General features: G+C 36.9%; 1 protein-coding gene across 3 annotated transcripts in view; it reads left to right on the forward strand.

The window, feature by feature from the left end:
- The window catches only part of kank4 (KN motif and ankyrin repeat domains 4), a 77502-nt gene that overhangs the window by 17226 nt on the left and 39837 nt on the right, over positions 1–20439 (forward strand). Inside the window, exon 2 of one of the 3 annotated variants that reach the window (XM_065298793.2) lies at positions 15538–15676. The exons of the other annotated variants lie outside the window; for them this stretch is intronic. The gene's annotated coding sequence lies outside the window, so the exon portion shown is untranslated. The remainder of the gene's footprint in view (positions 1–15537; positions 15677–20439) is intronic. 3 annotated transcript variants of the gene reach the window in all.

Consider the following 20439-nt stretch of genomic DNA (forward strand, 5'->3'; position numbering starts at 1 on the left):
TGATTTATATAAACCTCACATTCATGTTAGCAATAAATCACGTTTAATTTCTAAATCAGTTGTTATATAGTAAGAAACTGTATTTTACTCCCCTAATACATAATACAGTACAACTATGTTGAAAACAGGATTTATTGTGTTATGAATTGCCCAGCAGGTCAACAAGCTTGGATGAGCACTTCCTTATATACCTCAAATAACTTACTGAATAGGCCACCTCCTTAAAGTTCAGGAAAGCGTATAGATAGCTGCTACAGTTGAGAAACTCTATGATAGGCTCTATTTAAGGCAGCGTGTAACTGTTAAATTAGAAACAGATGGCTTCCCATGGATTGAACCTGCTGGCTAAGTGTCAATTAGAAAATTTCTGACAGTCAAGGAAAAATTGTTGCTGTCTTACTGTATATGGAATGATAAGAATAGCAACTATGAACATTTTATTTCTTCCTTATAAAAATGTTTTAAATTGTTGTTTGGGGCATATTTATGGATCTCATCATAGTTTTGTATTTGATCTCCATCATTGTTTTGTGAATATTCCTGTGCATATTAGCAAAGTCAATTGGAGACTAATAAAATAATTTATTCATTTTTTTTTAACCAGAAGGCCTGACGTTTGCAGGAATTCGTTGTGAATGTTTGTCCAATTTTTAAAAAATTCAGTGTTGGCTTAGATGGGCCTGTCTTCAGTGGGTTTATTTTGTCCTTCAGAGATATAATGATCGGAATGTTTTCACCATCAGCGGAAATGGAATAGGAGTCTTGCCCGCAATTCCTTAGAGACTTGCTACATGAATGTGACCTTGAGACCTTATTTCCTCACAGAAAAAAGCTGTAGGTGTTTTGCATTTTAAATGGTCCATTTATGTTCCCCTTATGTTTTTTATTCATCCTAAGAAGTCTTTAGAGAATATAAAGTCATTTCCTTTGGATTCTAAAAGATTGAATCGAATAAATGGCTTTACTTGATAACATGTTGTAAAATGTACTATAGTAATATAGTGGTGGCTAATGGACTGCTTTGCTCAGAAGCAAATCTTGAAGCTTGGTATTTTTGTCTGTTTTTTTTTTTAAAAACTCATAAAATTGGAATTTTTAAAAGTAATAAAACACAATGTAGTGAGGTTTATGCTAAAAATATGTTTTCCTTTGAGTTTATGTTGCTAAGTGAATGTGCCTTGTTACCTTATACAGTTATTTTTTACTGAAAAACAGCCAAAAACATACTAAACCTGTAAATTATCATTATTAATAGAGGCAGCAATGAATTCCTGAAGCGATGGGTAGACCAATGGTGATGTCACAATCCAAGGACCCTTCCTGTCAACTGTTAACATAAATATTTTTCCAGACATGTTCAGTGCTGGATAATCCAGACAGGTTTGTTATCAAAACTGCTGATATCCTCCAACGAAAAACACAGCACATGCCATTCGCTGATAACACAGGGCACTTCAAGTTCAAGTTGCAAATGAAATGGTGCCAGGTGTGTGAGAAGATTCCATTAAAACTTTGGATCTGTTTTTCCAAGCTGTTACCTCTTATACCTCTGATCTAAGAGATTCACTTTTGGAAGCTTCCAGCATTTGGAGAAATGAGGATAGCTAAGATGAAAAAGAGCAAACGTATGAAATAATAAGAAAGACGGAGTGGGCAGATCAAAGAACAGCAAATTCTGTCGGTCTGCTGTAGAAGCAAATGCCAAAGCCGATGAGTGTGAGCAGTGGGTCAAAAAAGAGACCTAAATCTTTAAGAATATCAAACCTCATCATTCAGGAAAAATATTAAAACTGTGTCTAGAAGCATTAAACAGCACTTTTTTGGAGGAATTTGTGACTAGCAGATTGCTACACTTTTGCTTTTATCCAAAGCGACTTATTGTAACACACTGGCATTTATCAGTGTGTTTCCTGGATTTGAACCCATGACCTTTTGCACTGCTAAGACAATGCTGTACCACTGAGCTACACAGGAACATTTCAGTTTATTAAAGGGGACATATCATGAAAATCTGACTTTTTCCATGTTAAAGTGCTATAATTTGGTCCCCTGTGCTTCTATCAACCTAGAAAATGTGAGAAAGAACACACCAGGAACTTAGTTTTTGATAAACCATTCTCTGCAAGCATGTGAAAAAATAGGTAATTGAAATTTGGCTCCTCTTGTGATGTCAGAAGGGGATAATACCACCCCTTAATCTGCACTATCCAACCACCGCACTGCCATTTAGTGCAGAGATCAGCTCATTTGCATTTTAAAGGACACACCCAAAATGCCACATTTTTGCTCAAACCTACAAAGTGGCAATTTTAACATGCGATAATAAATTATCTTTGGGGACTATTGAGCTAGAACTTTACATACGTACTCTGGGGACACCAACGATTTATTTGACATCTTAAAAAAGTCTTGTGAAATGTCCCCTTTAATGAATTCTCTCTGCAAAAGAAAGGAAAATATTTGCAAACATTCTGTGGTCTAAGCAGGCTACACCCCACTCCTTAAAACATTTGAGGTCTCCTGAGAGTTCTTGTGTACTGCCTGCTGAAATGTAGGTTCTTATTTCCCACAAGCCTAGCAGGTAAAACGCTGTACGCATTTTGTGGCCACCCACATGGCCACTATCTGAATTGTGCAACAACAATAACCGTGTTAAGCATTAAAGCATTCACATCCAATGCATAGCTTTGCTGATATTTATGGGGTGTTGAGACTGGTATATATCAGTAACATGCTGTCATTAGGTATCGTACAAATGCACTCTAAAAGCAGTAAAAAATTTTAATGAGTCAGAGTCAACCTTTTCAGCTGGTGCATGTAAGATATTGATTAAGGTGCCTTGTCATTTTTCCTTCCAAGTGAGGACCATGCAAGATGTCTACCAATTCCTTCACTGTCAGGAAAAAAAATCAAAATATGTACTCCAGCTGTCACTGGGGCAGTACCCTATAAAAAGGACCTAATAGGTACCAATACGTACAGATATGTATCTTTGACTAATATGCACCCTTTGGTACCATTATGTATCTCCGTGGTACTAATATGAACTCTTTAGGTGCAAAGCTACTTGTCCTCAAAGTTGGAAAAATGAGCAAGCTTAAAGAAACACGCTCACATTTTGGGAATTTAGCTTATTCACCGTATTCCCCAGAGGTAGATAAGTCCATACTTTTCTCATCTCTGTGCGTGCTGTAACTCTGTCTGTCGCAGCCCCCGCTAGCTTAGCTTAGCACAAAGACTGGAAGTGAATGGCTCCAGCTAGCAAACTGCTCCCAATAAGTGACAAATTAACATGAACATTTTTCTATTTATATGTTCTGATTTGTATAGTCACACCGTGTACCAATAACAAGGTCGTATGGGACACAGCCATCTTTTAACAGTATACATATTGGGGACTTTATTCTCAGAAGGCGAAGCACAGCTACTTGACAATTATTCAGGACGCGCACTGTACATGGACCCTCGTGTATGCGTAAAAACGAGACTATACTTTTAGCTTTACTATAGTAAATACATGTAACGTGTTACAAAGGCAGTGTATAATAAAGTGTTACCCATGTTTTCCCTAAAATTTTTATCAAACCCTTTCGCAGCTTCATTACATTGATCCAATATATGCTGCAGCATAGCAAACGGGCACTGACAAAATAATTGGTACCAAAATGAGACAAATGATGTTTACTTGCAAAGAGAGGAAAATCAATTCAGCCTCCCCCCTCAAGAAGCACACTAGAGAGTATGTAGCCTTTTCAGATTTATTTTGATGACAACAAATTTGCAAGTCTTAAATGTTCTCAACTGATAAGATGGCTAAAGACAGGGCTTTTAATTCAGTGATTGTTTTAGCAGCAGACCTAAACAAAATCTGTATACCCTGCAGTTTCTGTGTTGAATTTTGTAATGTGTGTGTAAGATGAGTGTAATTCTGTTAAATATTGTACAATTTAAAGCCCCCCTAACCTAGAAAATGCACTTTTAAATGTGTTTCTATCAGAAAATGAGTCGCTAGTGTGTGTGCAGAAACATCCTGTTATCCTTATCCTACAAATCCATCTATTCTTCTTTGTGTAATCTACGGTCACACAAAACAGTCTGTTGTGGATCCCCTATCAATGTGATGTCACATTGATTACGCCCCAACCGTACCCGCTCACAGCCTCCGCCTTATGAGCGTGTAGTTCAACCTTCTGCCAGAGACACATGTTTTGATGTAGTCCAAAGCACATGTGTAAGTACACTACCCCCTACTTTGCATACGGGGAGGGGAACAGACGTTTTCTTTACATTTAAAGAGACACACACAAAAACAGCCAATTTTTCAGTGCAGCCACAAATGGCCATGTTCAACATCGTATAATTTAAGATCTGTCGTGTATTTTGAGCTAAAACTTTACAGACACATTCTGGGGATACCAGAGATTATTTTTATATCGCTGACAACAATTAGGTTAGGGGCCCTTTAACATCTAAATACTGTATGTTTTTGGAGCTAGGTATAATACATTCTCCTTTCAGCGTTATCTCGCGTTAATTCGTACGTATTTTACAAAGTGGCTAATTCGTTTTCATTCATACGACCATGTTCGTACATTTTTTTGCACAATTTGCTTTTGCCCCTGTGATCTTGGGGTTAGGGGTGGGATTTTTTTATTGTTGTTTTTTATGAAAATCATATTTTTTTGTACAATTCACTTTGCACAACTTGTAAAATAAATACAAATTCTCATGAGATAAGGCTGATTCTATTGGTATCTGGTCCTGTTGGTATCCAAAATAATAACCAAAGACAACAGTAAATGTCGAAACGTATGTATGTTATGAAAAAACCCTTTGGGTAAATGAAGCATTTTAAAAGTACAATATGACATTAGTTTGTTATGTAAGAGTAATTTTGTTTCAGCCGTATCTGTCAGCATATTTGCACAAGTCTGCCTGTTCATATATTGTTTTTGTGTGTTGTTGTGGTTGTTTTCTTTCTGCCCAGAGGCTAGAGATTCTTGTTGATAGAGCTCATGTTAGCTGGCTGCAGTGGGCTTTGCTCATCTGTCCTCGTATTTCTATATAAGCATTCTTGTATGTTTGCAGCTGCTTGGTCTGTGTGTATGTGTGTGTACAAAATATGTGTGTTTAAGTGCAAATATCTTTTGGTGATGATAAAATAACAGCAGTAATAGGAAGCATGCTTTGTTCTCACCTATCTGTCACCACACCACAAGCTGTAGTGTTCAAAAGAATGTGCATGTGTTATTTAATATTTCAACTATTTCTACATGTGTGCATTCAGTATAGTGAATGTATTTAGTGTCAGGTATGTCATATTTTGATGAAACCCATGTAGAGCTAGTTTGTGTTGATCTTTGGAATGTGTGGCATGCATGGAAAAAGACATAAACGATGTATCACATAATGGCCTTATCTGTAAAAGTATGTCTTTCTTTATACTCTTATTTATGTTTGAAAGAGGGGTTCACCAGCATAAAATAATGACTTCATTATTGGGTGCACTGTCCCTTTAAATTTATTTTAATGTGCAGCGTCCCCACTCTCCATGTTTTCATGTGAGTAATGGGCAACTAAAACAGTTTGAGTGAAGCCGAAGAAAAACAGGGATTGAGAAAGACACAAAACTGGAAAATACTGTAAATAACAGTGAGCTTTTGGGGAATGGGCCATTAAACTGCAGTATCATGTTAAGAAGTAAATCAAGGAGAAGGGTTAGAAAAATGACCCACATAACATATGCGTCCCCCCCCCACACACACGTACACCTCTGTTCGTGTTGACATCAAGTCACATATCCTATGAGCATCTTTATCTCAGTGGAGTGACAGGCTCATCTCTCACACACGTTTATTATCCTACCCTTACCTCTGTGTGTAGCCCAAGGCATTTTTTCATGGTGAACACAGTATGTAGCATATAGTATTTAGGAGAGACAAAAGAGGCAATTGTATTTTCTCTCACATACATATCTGCCTGACATATTTTGGTGTACAGTATGTGGTCCTGCTTGTGAAATCCAGGCTTAACTTTCATTATCTAGTTACGAGATTAACATCACAGTTTGATGTAGTATGTAGTTTATTTTATGTAGAAAACAGGAAATCCAACGCTATATCTCACGGCAGTTCGTACGTATTTTACAAGGTGGCTAATTCATATTACTTCATATGACCAAATTTGTAAATTTTTGTAAAATTTGCTTTTTCCCTGTGATGTTGTTGTTAGCGGTGGGGGTTATTTTTTATAATCGTATGTTTTTGTACAAATTAACTACATCGTAAAACACTTAAAAATGTTCAAAAAGATCAGATTTTAATTTATTTTTATTTATATTACAATTTACCTAAACAAAAGTTAAACTTTTAATCGTCATACGATTATTCGGATCCACATCCTCTCTAAAATGATTGTTGAATTAGAAAAGAATGACCAAGTGATTTGTGTTAGGTTGGTAACATGGACAAATTATGCTTAGAGTTGTGGTGCAAATGCCATCATAAATGGGTGATAATATCTCATTGGTTCTTTTTGTATTAACTCTTACCTCGCCATTGACAAGTTATCTCATCAATTAGGAGAAAACATCTGCATAAAAATGCCAGCACCGCCCACTCTTGTAGATTCATTTTTCTACAATATTAGGAAAATTAGACCTTTCTTAAATAAGCATGCCACGCAGGTCCTAGTCCAAGCTCTTGTCCTGTCCAGGTTGGACTACTGCAATGCGCTACTGGCTGGACTTCCAGCCTGCACAACCAAACCCCTACAGATGATTCAGAACGCAGCGGCAAGAGTGGTCTTCATGAGCCAAAGTGGGTGCACGTCACTACTCTTTTGTCAAGTTACACTGGCTCCCTATAGCAGCTCGCATCAAATTTAAAACTCTGCTCCTGCCCTTTAAACCCACACTGGGTCAGCACTATGAAGGTATATTTGGTGCAAAACAACTGCACACCCGTGACAGTGGAATTTGTATTTGTAGAGATTATCCACACATGTGTATCAGTAAATTTGAAGTCACAGATGAAGAGTTGCAAACTTGTAGATTTTTTTTCTTTCCCTCAAATACAACACAACAGTTACACATTCACAAATCCTTCAGTGCAGCTGCACAAATCCCATTTTACAAATCACAGATTAAGAAACTCACAAGCTCACGTTTTTTGCTACAATTGCTGCAGTAAATATGGTGCAAAACCTACTTGAACACCTGCATCAAAGTATGTGAAGTCACACACAAATTTTGTACATCCGCAAATCAGTTTGTGCATCTGTGCGATGAGAGTTGCATGTGTGTAAAAAAAAAAATTCACAAATTTTTTTTATTTTTGAAATATTTTCTAGCACAAACACAAGTACATAAATACAACTGCTTGAATCTGCTGCTACGAGTTTCAAACACTCCTTTTCGTGTGCTCTCTGTTTTGCACCAAATATCTCGAGATAAATGGTGCGAAAGTGATTTGTATACCTGTAGGCTGTGCTCAGCACTGCCCACCAGGTGGCGCCTGACACTCACTGAAGCAGAGTTTATTAATTACCAGCAATGTTTCAGCAAGGTAAATCGCCTTTATCAAGGTATTATTTTCACCAAGTGGAGAACAATATAAATGGGAGTGCTAATTATACACAGATGAAGGTAATTACATACAATATTCCAATGATTCATTAGTAAACAAAATATAAGTTCCATAAATCTAAAAACCATCAATATAAGTAGATTACAAAATACAAGCAGCAAATTCACACATAGGCCTACATTTAACTAAGATACATGCTTTTTCTTCTAATATACTAATTTGGATGATTATTTCTGTCTTTTTGAATCGGGTAACTGAACAACTAAATTGTTTTTATTATTATCTAAACAGTTGTTCTGATTTCTTAACATTTACCCTGGATGCTAACCCAAATCAAATCAGCTTTTTAGACTTGTGGGTAGCTTGTAATTTTTTACATAGGGATCCGATTAAAAAACCTACAGCTCATACTATTGAGAGTGGATTCTTATTGTCATGAGCAGGGCCGTACAGAGGATTTTATAAATACCAAGGTCCATATGTATTTTTCTAGGGCATGCACCCCAGAAAAAAATGTCTTATTTCTCTGCTCTACATATATGACTTCTAACACATCAGAAAAAAAACAATCAAATAACTATAGATGTCAAACCATGTCAGTATGCACAAGACTTGTGTTGTTTATTAGTAATACATTGAAATAATTATTTTACCATCCTGGGCACATTGTTGTGTCAGTAAAGTAAGCATAGGCTAACTGAATATAGGTGAATGTAATCTAGGAGATAAATTAGTTAGATCGGACCTCTCTTCTCCATCTATACCAACAGAAACCACTTTAACACTGTCATTGTTGAAAATCATATGTAGGAAAACAAATAGAGAGTATAAAACACGCATCGTGAAACATCAGAGTGCAATAATATGCAGAAATATGAACCTTCCATTAGCACTGCATTTTGTTGAACTTAATCATCCTACAACTTCATTATTGTATATAGGAATTGAGAGGGTATTTTCATCTAGAAGGTGAGGTGAGTTGGACCAATTTTTACTTAGACAGGAGGCCTTTTAGGTATATTAAAGCCTATTAGGTATATTTAGGCCTATGTGTGTATTTGCTGCTTGTATTTTGTAATCTACTTATATTGATGGTTTTTAGATTTATGGAACTTATATTTTGTTTACTAATGAATCATTGGAATATTGTATGTAATTACCTTCATCTGTGTATAATTAGCACTCCCATTTATATTGTTCTCCACTTGGTGAAAATAATACCTTGATAAAGGCGATTTACCTTGCTGAAACATTGCTGGTAATTAATAAACTCTGCTTCAGTGAGTGTCAGGCGCCACCTGGTGGGCAGTGCTGAGCACAGCCTACAGGTATACAAATTACTTTCGCACCATTTATCTCGAGATATTTGGTGCAAAACAGAGAGCACATGAAAAAGAGTGTTTGAAACTCGTAGCAGCAGATTCAAGCAGTTGTATTTATGTACTTGTGTTTGTGCTAGAAAATAATAAAAAAAAAAAAATATTTGTGAATTTTTTTTTTTACACACATGCAACTCTCATCGTACAAAAATTTGTGTGTGACTTCACATACTTTGATGCAGGTGTTCAAGCAGGTTTTGCACCATATTTATTGCAGCAATTGTAGCAAAAAACGTGAGCTTGTGAGTTTCTTAATCTGTGATTTGTAAAATGGGATTTGTGCAGCTGCACTGAAGGATTTGTGAATGTGTAACTGTTGTGTTGTATTTGAGGGAAAGAAAAAAAATCTACAAGTTTGCAACTCTTCATCTGTGACTTCAAATTTACTGATACAGATGTGTGGATAATCTCTACAAATACAAATTCCACTGTCACAGGTGTGCAGTTGTTTTGCACCAAATATACCTTCATACAGCACCCCCTTACCTTCGCTTGCTTACACAGCCCTACGTACCCTCTCGATCCCGGCGCTCTGTCACCGAGCGACGGCTTGTGGTGCCATCTCAAAAAGGGAAAAAAACATTATCGCGTACATTCTCTGGAGCTGTTCCTCATCTGTCGGTCGCGACACAATCAGACTCTAGCTGTCTTTAATGCTGCGTTTACACCAACCGCGTTTCAAGCGTCAAAATTGCGTCCAATGCGCCTAGTTTGCCGCTTAAACAGTTTGAATGCATTCGCGCGTGTAGAGCGAAGTAGACGCCCGAAAAAAGCAAGAATTTGACGCGCGTCAGAGGCAAACTCAGCTTCTTGTGGGAGGGGCAAGTGCTATGCGGTTGTCTGTTTGCAAAATGACTGATGTTGATTGTGCCAAATGACCAGTTTGTATTTGGTAACCTTACTATAGGGGGAAAATAAACGGCGCGGGTCGATAAACGTCACGTGACTCAGAAGTGAAATGTGTATTACAACTTACCAGGTTGTCCAATGTCCTCACTAACACTCTTTCAAGCGAGGTCCTTTTTATTCCTGTCTCCTCTATAGAAATAAGAACTTGTGTCGTATAGGTCCGGGTGACTGCTTACGGACAATCAGCGTTGGTTGAATGAGTGACTCGGGGCTGCCATCACAGCAGCAAGCAGGCTCCTGATTGGTTAACGCGGCACGAAATTCCGCCAAAGTTCAAATTTTTCAACTCGGGCGTCAGCCGCAAATTCGCGTGAACCGCAAAATGCACAAAAAGCACCATTCGCGCGTACCGCGCACACCGCTTAATTCGCGCCTTTCGCATTCATCTTCACATTGACTTAACATTGAAATCACTCGCGCTTCACGTCTATACCGCGGTTGCAGTAAACGCAGCATAAGAATCAGCTATAAACCCATCTCTTCCGCCAGTAAGACTTACTATCTTTTCTTTTCCTTTTATTCTTGATCTCTATCTATACATTTTTTACAAAAAAAACACACACACACACACAAACCCATGGCTATGTATACTGTGTTAGACTTGATGAGACTATTTCCAGTGCACTTATGTATTGCTGTTCTTGTGTTGCTATAATTGCTTCTATTGTTTACCTCATTTGTAAGGCACTTTGGACAAAAGCATCTGCTAAATGACTAAATGTAAATGTAAAAAACATATTCCTGATGAATTTTAATGTTAATCTACAATACCGCTATTATCCACTGGATCGCGCACTTACCTAATTTAGGAAAAAATCTGAATCTGATCTCTAACAAAATTGCTTCACAAAAATGTAATTATTTCAGCATTTTGCTAAAAAAATTATTTTGAAAGAAAAATATCTATATAAGTTTATAAGTAGAGAAAAATATAGATAGGATTAAATGTTTTTTTCCCCGTTTTGTTTGTTTGTTTGTTTATTGTTTGAGGGTCTGTTCTTTCATTGATATATTTTTATGTTTATATATTTTTAGAAAAGATTTTCCCTGGAAGGCATTTTGTGAAACTTTTGTGAAAATCCCAAAAAGTGCTGGTGGGCAACTTAAAAAAAATGACTGGCGGGAAATGACTTAAGGGCTCAAATTTATTAAATGTAGCATTTTATTATATATATATTAACTGAAATGTGGGTATGTAATTTTGGATCATAAAATCTTATGACTTGCTGCAGTTTACTAACAATCTGGATGTAAAACATATAGGGGCAGTTTTCTGGACGGGGTTAAGATTAATCAGGCCTTAGTTATATTGACACCAATGACAATGACACCAATATATGTTAAAATATGTTGGTGAAAGATGTTTTTAAATTAAGGCATCTTAAATATGCATTTTAGTCTGGGATGTTGTACCTTTTTGTCACTGGGATGAAAAATTTTAAAAGATCCAGTATGTACCACCGTGTAACTTAGAGATACCAATATGTACTTTTTAGATACAAAAGTGTATTTTTGGCGATGAGAAAATTCTATTGAGCATGTGCTGAGTCAGTGTCATTAATCTAGCTTGTTTGTGACCGAAAAAATATAATGTGTTACAGTTGCCCCCGCGGTCTCACCTACATGACTGAAAATCAATAGTGAAGGGATGGCAGGAGAGAACAGTGTGTGTATACTGCATGATAGACTGCGGCTTATTCATGCTGTAAGACAAGATGTCCTTTTAACTATTATAGGCCTGCTTTTGTCTTTAATTTCACTTATGATTCTGTCATCAGGGGACTATACATGGTTTTTCTTGAGCCATCTGCACACCATCAGCCTTCGTTTGTTTTTTATCTGAATGAGTGATTTTGCCCATGATTTTTCTGTTTACTCATGTGGGATCCTTTAAATAGTTATACTCTAAACACAGATTTTTTACTGTTTGACATTAATTCATTTAAGTCCTCATTTTCTGTAAGAAAATCGTAGCATAAACAAGAAAATCCCTAAAGGCTGATAACTTTATAACTGTTGTTTTTACGATACAACATTAATCTTTTTCACAGTATGTTTATGCATGGAAATTATTAGAAGTTGAAAGGATTGTAGACTGAACAGTTTTTACATTATGTATACTGTATAAATGCCAACAAAATCTTGTTTGCTCTAAGAGAAAATAATTAATTTGTGGCCAGCCTCTATTAACTTCCATTAAAATCATGCAAACTGTGCCAAAAACAGTTGCATTGCTGGTTTTCAAAACAAATTATGTGTGAAACATGTATGATTTTTTGTATACTTTAATAATCTATACTGTAAATGTGTAATTTAAAGGAAAACACCACCGTTTTTCAATATTTTAGTACGTTCTTACCTCAACTTGTGAATGTGTTAGCATTTAGCCCAGCCCCATTCATTCCTTCGGATCCAAAGAGGGATGAATTAAGAAGCCACCAAACACTTCCATCTTTTCCCTATTTAAATACATAGTTACACGACTAAGTATGGTGACACAAAATAAAACAAAGTGATTTTCTAAGTGGAGAAAAAATGAGAACTATATTGTATGGCAAAAGAGCACTTAGTTTGAAGCACTTCGACCTCGGTCGGCACCAGTAACATCATCACTCCTGACTACTGCCCCACTTGCTTAAACTTCCCTCAATATTACCCTGCCCAAGGCCATATTTTACATAGTAAAATATTGTTTTCCTTTAAAGTGAAATGCACAGTTGTTTTTAGTAACAAAATTAAAAGGAAGTACAAACGGGGTTATAGGGTAATCCATTGAACATATTCTGAAGTCTTGTACATAACCCTGTGCACATGCCTGGCTGTGAGGCTTATGAATTTTGATGGTGGATGCAATTTGGCCAAATCCTCAGCAGCCGAGCACAAGCAGCCCTCAGCAGCAGATCTGTGCAATTCACAAATGTGCCTGGTGTATACAAAACAGATCCTCTCCATAAGAAACAATACACAGTACACTATACATCACAGGCATGTCAAATGATGTAATTATTAAGGACTTTAAAAAAAACATAGATGTTATTCATGGTTTAGAACTGTGAAATAACTTTTACTTGAATGTTTGAATCTTAACCATCACAGATTTATGCTTAAGCTTCATTTTGGTGCTGGTCTCTCATGACTAAATCTTTGCAAGATACTCTTGACATGGCTGCATAGTTTTATTGTTGTGGTTTCTCTCTCTTGCTCTTGCTTAGACTTTCCATTATTCTGTGTCCTGGTTCAGACGTGACAGTTTGAACACAAACAGCCCGAGGTTCTTATCAGTCTTTCTCACACAGCACTCTTCCCCAGGAAACCCTGTTTAAACTTCGCTTTATCATGTGCTTGCTCCTCCCTCAGCTCCAGCTATTCTCACAAGCGCAACTTCAGCTTCTCCCTCACACTTCTCTTCATGTGTGATTTTACCTTTAAGAATTATATATCATTTTCTGTCTTTCCTTTTTAACCTAAGTTTGATTCACCCTACAGTATGTCTGTCTCTCTTAAATGCTTTCTCATATGCATTGAGCTTTATCATGCCTTTATTAGTTTTCTTAATGTCATTCTGGATTTTATCTTTATTATGAATATCTGTGCTAGTCAAATGCCAAGGTTACTTTCTCTCCTCTCTTTATTTGAGGGTCTTGAGACTGCTAACGCTCTCCTTAAAGGGCCGTGACGCAATTTTCAATTTTTTGAACAAACTGTCACTATAAATTAATTTAAAAACACTTGTAAGCTGTAACTTACATAGTAAAAACGTGCAAAAGTTTACATTTTGTCATTGTTCACCTACCCTCATGTTTTTCAAACCAAGATGAGATTTTTAACTGTAGGGATTTTGGTTGTTTTGTGTTTTTGTTTACATGAGAGTGGATGGTGACCACTTCTTCAGGCTTTTAAAAATGCAAAAAATGCCAAGCATATACAGAATATTCCAAATGTAGTGAAGGCATATGTATAGGTTTGGTTTAGACAAACTAAAATATATTCTATTATTTACTATATATTCTGTCAAGACTTCCTTAAAAAAAACTTGATTAATCTAATCCCACTGTAAACAAAAAAACGCAAAACATGCTTTGTTTAAAAAAATCCCTTTTTGGTTCTGGCGTATCATATGCATGCAAAATTAAAGTTTGCCGTATATATTGCAGGACTTTTCACACAGCGTGTTATTTATATGTGCAGTGAGTGAGGTGATGATGGAGTGATGCTGCAAAAACTGTCACGGGACAGAGGTGAGAGACGGCCTATGCACTGATTGGTTGGATTACATGACCATGCTACTCCTGAATTTAGTTAAATAAACTTTATTATATCAATACGTATTATATTCCACTCAAAAAACACCACTTTCTGACTGCTATTTCTTTAATTCGGACATTAACACCAAAAACATCAGTAATCTGTATCTTAACAATATATGATACAGAAAATCTCAACTTAACTCATATAGTATTTATATTTTAATTTATCATGGGTTTCCTGAGGTGGTCTTGTCAAAAATGGCCATTGCCCGCACTTCAGAACTTGATGTGTCACGTGATAATCTGCTTATGTCTTAAAAAATTGGCTACACATATTATTCTTGACTTTACTCAGAAGTACTTGTTGTGTTCATTCATTATTTTAAGTAAATCAAAAACGTAATATATTTGTAATGATTATAGTCATAAATTAAAGTGCACCTATTTCATTGCTAAAAAATAACACTATTGTTTGTATTTGGTATAATACAATGTGTTTGTATGGTTAATTTTCCACATACCGTAGATTTTTGTAGCTCCAGATTTTACTCTCTTTCTGAAATGCACGGATTTGGCTGGCTAATCTTTATGTTGTGATTGGCCTGAATACCTCTGACGTCAGCCAGAAGTGTGAAGCTCCTTACCATGTTTGAAAGATTTGCACACAATGCAATGCTAACAGGAGTTAACTTACAGGCTGTGAGTCCAAGCGGGAGGAATTATGATAATGTCAGTCTTTACTACATCACCAATCCCAGGAAGTAAACTGTTGCCTACAATCCGTGTGTTTGTTGTAATCCAAGAAAAGAGATTTACGATGGAGACGCTAACTGACGTCATCGTTTACTTTGGGATATGTAGCTTTTGCATATCTTTAACATGTACTAATATACACTTACACACCAAGTGAAATGTAAAAACGTGAATCGGACAATAGGTGCTCTTTAAGTAATGTGCAAAACTTTATGAGCTATATTTGCCAATGATGGGAACAGTTCCAGTTTTCCAGTGTAAATTTAATCTACCCTGACTGTAAACAAAAACCACAAAACAATGCTTTGTTTAAAAAAAATGCCTTTTTGGTTCTGAGGAACAAAAAAGTCATAGGGGTTTGAATGAAAGGAAGGTAAATAATAACAAAAGTGTCTCTTTCAGAACTCTCTATACTTGCATCATAAAAACGTTTACCGTTGGAAGAAGAGTCTCAGTATAAACACATATGCCATCATTGATGTGGTAACTTTGTTCTCCATCTGTATAAGAGTTCAAGAGTTTGATCCCCCTCGCTCCACCCAAATGGGGTTTTGAGGTTCAGCAGATGATGGCTATTGCCACATAATCTGTAATCTAAAGGATGCTCACATAGCTCACTTCACATTGTGCGAGCATTAACATCAGTTTCTCTCATGTCTTCAGAGAGGCACATGACACAGATGCCAGTGTGCAGTGAAGCCTTAAGCACAGAACTGATTTTGATACTGGATTGTGGTTAAAGGCAACAAAGGGAATTCACGGCTTGTGTGTGTTAACAACGTAATACACATGACTGCAAAAAGTAAGATGATACTATTTGTTTTATTTGAAACATTTTCAGAATGGAAATCATTTCTTATGATAGTTGTTCATTTTTTTATGCATACACAACTGATAGTGCTGACTACACCATTACACATTGTAACTACAGTGAGGTCTAATGCGGCCCAGCCTGATCTCACAAGAATTCGTACTTATTTTATGAGTTAGCTAATTCGTATTAATTCATACAACCATATTCGTAAGTTTTTGTACGATTTGCCTTGACCCCTGTGATGTTGGGGTTAGGTACGGGAGTTAGAGGTCGGGTTTCGTTTTTTTCTTATGAATCGTACGTTTTTGCACGATTAACTTTGTATAAATTCATACGAATTTGCCAACTCGTAAAATATGTACGAACTCTCATGAGATCAGGCTGGGGTTCACACACTATAAGACAATAACTGTAATGCAGGGGTGTCCAAAGTCGGTCCTGGAGGCCTGTGTCCTGCAGAGTTTAGCTAAAACTTCCATCAACACACCTGCCTCAAAGTATCTAGTCTGCCTAGTAAGACCTTGATTAGCTGGATCAGATGTGTTTGATTAGGGTTGGAATAAAACTCTGCAGAGACACCGGCCCTCCAGGAGCAGGAGTGGACACCCCTGCTGTAATGAGAACAAAAAACTTTAAATATATGCGCATTGACACACGGACAATAAAGATAATGTATTGTTAATTGTAAACTCATGCTCTGTGGTGTTACAGTCACAAAAATGGATGTAGAGGACCTGTCGGTGCTTTATATTTAATAGCGGAAATCTTCCCTCTAAAATCTGACTGTAGAAGCAGGATGCTTTCTCTGAAGGCTGAAGGTGTGCTTGTCGCTGGCATTCAAGCCTTGCCAACTTGCTGATACTTGTATAACTATTTCATGACTTTGCATAAACATATAATCAAATATGAAATAAAGCATATTTGGGGTGCTGTCTGAGGGGAGAGATCCGAGCTTAGAATATTAGCCCAAACTCTTAATACGACATTTCTTTTGGTGTGCTATTTAAACGTGCAGAGAGTGAGGTGATGGGGTGAAGAAGGGATAAACTGTCACAAACATAGGTAAGGGAAGCCCATATATGGAGACCTCTTTGCGCTGACTTGGTTAGGTTGCATGACCATGCAACTCCTGAACTTAGTTAAGGGCGGGACAGTTTGGAAAAGGGAGTCGGGCGGAGTACCAAAACACACTTGTAGTCAATCAGCAGTAACGGTACATTCACACGGGGCGTAAGCGTTAACGCTTGACGGAAGGCTTTGTCTGAAGCGTGGACAACGGCCAATCACAGTGGCCGCAACACAAGCTCCGGTCTTCCATAAACGTAATTGGCTGGCTCTGCCTAGGTTATTTGCATAAGGCGATATGATTGGCTGACGCACGCGTTGCCGCTTGAAAAGTTGAGAAATGTTCAACTTCTGCCGCGAGCAACGGCACTGAAGCGGCGCCGACGGATCCACAATTCATTTCGCCAACGGTTGACGTCACCCATTCAAAGTGAATGGAAAGCATCAACGCTTACGCCCCGTGTGAATGCGCCGTAAGGTGCGTGTCTACTTACCGACATAGTTGCCTGGGTTGCGTATGTGTGGGGCTGGTCTAATAAAAGAAGGTCCAGATTCTATTGGGGTAGGGGCGTGTTTGTTTAGGTGATTTCAAATATTTCACTTAAAAACACCACTTCCTGACTGCTATCTTCTTTAATTGGGACATTAAACCCAACAATAGCTAATCAACAATATAGAAATCAACAATAGCCAGACAACATTCAGGAATTCTCCAGAGATTATATTTGGTGGGATGTTTTATCGTTCATTGGCTGGAAAAAAAGCACCTTGTATCTGTATTGCTATAGGTGTTGTGTGAACGGCACTATTCTCTTAATTTGGAAAAAAAATTTTAAACTATATTTTGATTTTATTTAGTAATAATCATTATCTTCCATAGTGTGAACGGTCCTTCAGACCACTAGTAAAACATACTTATGTTTTTTTGCTTTTGAAAAATTACGTTATTATCATGATAAATTGATAATGTATGGTCAGCCAATGGTTGTATTGCAGAATAAATCTCTTCCTGTCAGCTGTACATTATCCTGCTTATTACACGGTTAGTTACCATATGTATATGAACACAAAATATCAATATGATATATTTTATTTGTTAGAAATGCCTTGAGGAAAGACTGCGTTTTGGTGGCTTCAAGCTAAAACTTGTTCAAAAAAAGTTCAAACAAGATAAACATTTGGTTTAACAGTTTTTTTATATTTAGTGTAAAATTTCATATATGTCATTATATAAGCATATTTATATTGAGTTTTTTAACTTCCCCCCGAATTATTAGTTCAGGCAGTTGTTATCTGGAAATAACAAACCTTAAAGGAGACATATTATTAAAATCTGACTTTTTCCATGTTTAAGTGCTATAACTGGGTTTCCAGTGCTACTATCAAGCTAGAAAATTTTAAAAAGAACAACCCAGTAACTTTGTTTTTTGTAAACCATTCTCTGCAAGCATGTAAAAAATAGGTAATTGAAATTTGTGATGTCAGAAGGGGATAATACCCCCCCTTAATCTGCACTATCCAACCACGGCACTGCCATTTAATACAGAAATCAGCTCATTTGCATTTTAAAGGACACACCCTAAACTCACACCTACAAAGTTGCAATTTTAACATGCTATAATAAATTATCTATATGATATTTTGAGCTTAAACTTCAAATATGTACTCTGGGGACACCAAAGTTTTATTTGGCATCTTAAAAAAGTCTTGTGAAATGTCCCCTTAAAGATGTGGCTACTGACCAATTAGAATTAAGCATTTTAGAGCGCTGTGTAATAATGAATAAATCATCTAAAATAATAAGTCACAAAAAATATGAATTTCAGATTTTACTTTCTAACATTAAACAGATTCACATTGCCAGATATGCATCAGACAGTCAGTGAAGAGACTGTGGGTGATATGTGGTGGGCGAGTTGTCTGAAGCTTAAAAGTTAACACTATACACGGTATAGCTGCAGCATATTGTGCAATGTGCAAGGAAAATGTGTGAATTTGACATATGTTTGGGCAGAAATGATATCTTGCTGCTTTAGCGAACCTCAAAATAATAGATTAGGCAATAAGTGTCTCAATTCTATGTACGCAGTCCTGCACTGTGTAAAATTGTTGGCATTTATTATTAATATACTTGCCTGTGTTTTGGCGTGGGGTATTTATGTGATCTTTTTTGTGAACAGTGCAGATGTAGATTGTTTATGTGCGCTATAGACCCCCTATGCACTAATGAACATGTGCATGTTAATATGTGGGTGCACGTGTGTATTTGACTGTGTGCCAGCTCGTGTGTAAAATGAGGGGGTTTGTTAGGATGTGTTTATACACGTTTTCCTCCAATTCAGCCAAGATGGTCAAAGGAACAGCAGGAGGAAAGATTCCAAATTTAAGTAAGCTGCTTAAAAGATCAGCTGAAATACAGAATACTGAATAGCCTATACCAAAAATTATCTTCTCCCAGGCCTTCTCGTAGATCTTAAAATAATTTTTTTTTTAGTATGTGCGTTTATGAATGTTCACTTCTTGTGTCTATAGCTGCGTTTACATTACAGATTTGCACAAAACTTCAGCGTTTTTCCAAAAAAAAAAACCACTTAACTGATGTTATGCGACTAAAATGTAATTTTTTGGTTTGCTGATGAGTCATTGCAAAAACCTTGGTGACGGGTGTTCCACTTCACGCAGACCAACATGTGGATGACATTAAAATACAGTGAGAACAACTTGTTAGCATACAGAGCAGTTTGATACGCAGTAGTTTGATGTCATGTGCTTGATGCCACCTCTAACCAAACATACCGTGCCATATTTACATACAGATCATGTGACCTGTAAATGCGAAAAAACTTTCCATTGCTGTGTTGCGATATATTGCTTTTTCAAATTACCTGAAGAACCACTGCACCCGAACATAAAAAAATTTTAATGCAAAATTCCTGTGTTTTCATTGGGCACATTTTTAAATTGCTATTTCAGTTTGTGCATTTTGAAGGGTAATGGAAAGGCAACTTATGAGAGTGTAGACTAAAGGAGTAGGAAAATCACTCCATGTCTACAGGACGTGTTGGACATGTTGGCCATTTTTCAAGTCTGATCTTGATATCGGCATTAACACCGCGCGTGATGACTCACTCCCTGGACCCTGGTGAAATATGGTCATGGCAGGGCCATCTCAATTCTCTGATTGGACAGACCTCTCAACCACATCTCCAGTTTAATAGCCTCCTCCTCAAGGGCCACTTCAATTTGTCTGTGTCAAATGAAAAAGCAGAGCAACAACATCATGGCACGACTTCTGACACGAATACATGCTGGTTTGTGTGTGAAACTATTAAACTATCACAGACGCAGGAAAAATAGGCTTATTATGTTATTTAGAGACGATACCATGGTAGTACCTGCAATGAGTGCAACTATTTGCTCTGTGAGTTTCACGAGTCCTCCCATTATGCATGTATATAAATGCAAAAGTTTACACTGTCAGAAAAAAGGTACAAAACTGTACCTTTTTTGTCGCTGGGGTGGTATCCCAAGGTACCGTTTTGTACCTTTACAGGTATATAAACATAATACAACGTTGTACCTTTTGAGGTACATAACTGTTCCTTAATGATCTATTGTGTACCTTTAAAGGTACAGTTAACTGTATTGTACCCCTAAAATTTAACTGGTACAAAATTGTTCCTTAA

This window comes from Paramisgurnus dabryanus, chromosome 7 (genome assembly GCF_030506205.2).
Source record: "Paramisgurnus dabryanus chromosome 7, PD_genome_1.1, whole genome shotgun sequence".
Classification (NCBI taxonomy): Eukaryota; Metazoa; Chordata; class Actinopteri; order Cypriniformes; family Cobitidae; genus Paramisgurnus; species Paramisgurnus dabryanus.